Consider the following 2,689-nt stretch of genomic DNA (forward strand, 5'->3'; position numbering starts at 1 on the left):
TGCCTGTCCAGTGTGTGCGCAGAATAAGGGTACCAATCGGCCCAGCTCTGGACTACTTCACCCCCTTCCTATTCCCCGCGACCATGGTCGCATCTGGCCCTGGACTTTGTCACTGGGTTGCCCGCTTCTGAGGGGAACACGGTCGTTCTGACTATCGTGGACAGATTCAGCAAGTTCGCCCACTTTGTGCCAATTGCCAAGCTTCCCTCTGCCTCGGAGACGTCCGAGATCCTGGTTAGGGAGGTTTTCAGGGTCCACGGGTTGCCCAGTGATATCGTTTCCGACCGTGGCCCTCAGTTTACCTCTGCTGTCTGGAAGTCCTTCTGTTTGGCCATTGGAGCTACAGTCAGTCTCACATCTGGTTTTCACCCCCCAATCTAATGGTCAGGCGGAGAGAGCCAACCAGAAGATGGAATCCACGCTACGCTGCCTGGCCTCTTCCAACCCCACCTCCTGGGTCTCTCAGTTGCCTTGGGTTGAGTATGCCCACAATACTCTCCCTACATCTGCCACTGGGATGTCTCCCTTCCAGTGCCTGTATGGCTACCAACCTCCCTTGTTCCCTTCTCAGGAGAAGGAGCTCTCAGTGCCTTCTGTTCAGGCCCATATTCGTCGTTGCCACCGGACCTGGCATCGGGCCAGAAAGGCACTCCTTAGAGTTTCGGACCGGTATCAGCTCCAGGCGAATCGTCGCCGGATCCCCGCTCCCACCTACACCATCGGAGATAGGGTCTGGTTGGCCACACGGGATCTTCCTTTACGGACTGAGTCTAGGAAGTTGTTACCGAAGTTCATTGGTCCGTTTGTGGTGGAGAAGGTGATCAATCCGGTGGCAGTTCGACTCAAACTCCCGAGGACGCTCAGAGTCCATCCCACCTTTCATGTCTCCTGCCTCAAGCCTGTTTTCCTCAGTCCTCTGTTGCCTCCTCCGCCTCCTCCTCCTCGGATGATCGGAGGTGGTCCTGCCTACACGGTGCGACGCATCATGGATTCCAGACGGCGGGGCCGGGGTTTCCAGTATCTCGTGGACTGGGAGGGGTATGGTCCTGAAGAGAGGAGTTGGATTCCGCGGCGACAGATCCTAGATGCTGACCTCATCCGTGACTTCTACCGCCTCCATCCTGGCGCTCCGGGGAGTCCGCCCGGTGGCGTTGGTCGGAGGGGGGTACTGTAACGATCCCGGCAGTCTGAGTCGGGTCCTGTCTGTGGACTAGTTTTTCTGCTCGGGATCTCCAGTTTCCCGAGGGTTCTGGAACGCTCCGGGGAGCTCTCTTGATTTCCGCACCTGCATCCCATCTGCAATCTGCACACCTGGTCCTGATCATCACCCTTCTTAGGCTCTGGCCTAACATCCATTCCCTGCCGGATCGTTAGCCATGAACAGTAGGTTTACCAGAGTATCAGTCTTAGAGCCTCTAGCGGTAGTTTTGTTGTTTTTGCACCTTGTTGGTTTGTTGTTTACTTACCTCCGTTTTGTTCCATCTGCAGTCACTCGTCCGGAGCCTTCATCCAACCTCTGCCTGGTGGTCGGCGGCTGCCGAGCCATGACGGGATCAACCACTGCACCCCCAACAACTAATCAACGCCGCCCGCTCTGTTCCCTGGATTATTCAGCATCACTCTTGAATTTGTAAATAAACACTCACCTTCGTTTCAACTTACCTTGTCCTGGTCTGCTTCTGGGTTCTGGCTTTGTAACTCGTGACAGTTAATCTATTTAGGATTCACAAAGATTAACTTTACCTTAGTCTGGGACTCCCTAGTCTAGAACTAATTAATCTGAAGTTAAGCAACATTTTAGAAAGTCATTTTTTAAATCTGGATTAATTTAAGTAGAATTAGCCTAGTCCTGACTTAAATTAAACTCAGTCTGTGAAACCGCCCCTATATGTTTTGTACCAGTTGAGAACTTTGGTCTAATTCCCTGATATCTGGATCTTCTCTGGAAAATCAGTATTTTGGTCTTTTTGGGGTTTACTGCTAGGGCCCAGGTCTGGCAGTACTGCTCTAGCAGGTCCAGGCTCTGCTCTAGGCCATGTGCTGTGGGTGACAGCAGGCACACGTAATCTGCAAAGAGAAGGCATTTAACCACTGAATTGTGTAGACTAATATCAGTGGCTGAGGATTTTTCTAGAATAGTGGCCAATTAGTTTATGTAAATATTGTAAAGCACAGGGCTGACTGAGATTGCAACCCTGGTGAAGGACCCACCCCTGGTTAAATAATTATATTATTTTCTTGCCCATTTTGATGCTGCACCTATTGCCTGTTTACATTGATTTAATGATGTAATATGTTTTACCCCCAACACCACTTTCAATAACCTCTCTCTTTCTGGGGGATTTGGTTGGAGCTAGTTTTACAATCTCCTCTACATATCACAGTTTGTTAGGTAAAACATAGTTCTCATATAGGATTCCCAACTGTCCAATTAATTAATTGTCTTTTACCCAATTTGATGTATACTGTAACATGGTTTTACCTGCTAGCTAGCCTAGTATTATGTCCAATTGTATTGTATTATGTCCAATTATTGGTATTTTAACAAATGTAATTGACTTGTTATTATTTTTGTTGTGTCAAAAAAGTAATCATTTGTATCAATTTCACAAGTTTCTGTTCAAAAAGTAAGTACCTCCGACAATACGTTTATTTTGAAATTCATTTTTAAAAAACGTTGACGCCAGGT

This window comes from Coregonus clupeaformis, chromosome 1, assembly GCF_020615455.1.
Source record: "Coregonus clupeaformis isolate EN_2021a chromosome 1, ASM2061545v1, whole genome shotgun sequence".
Lineage (NCBI taxonomy): Eukaryota > Metazoa > Chordata > Actinopteri > Salmoniformes > Salmonidae > Coregonus > Coregonus clupeaformis.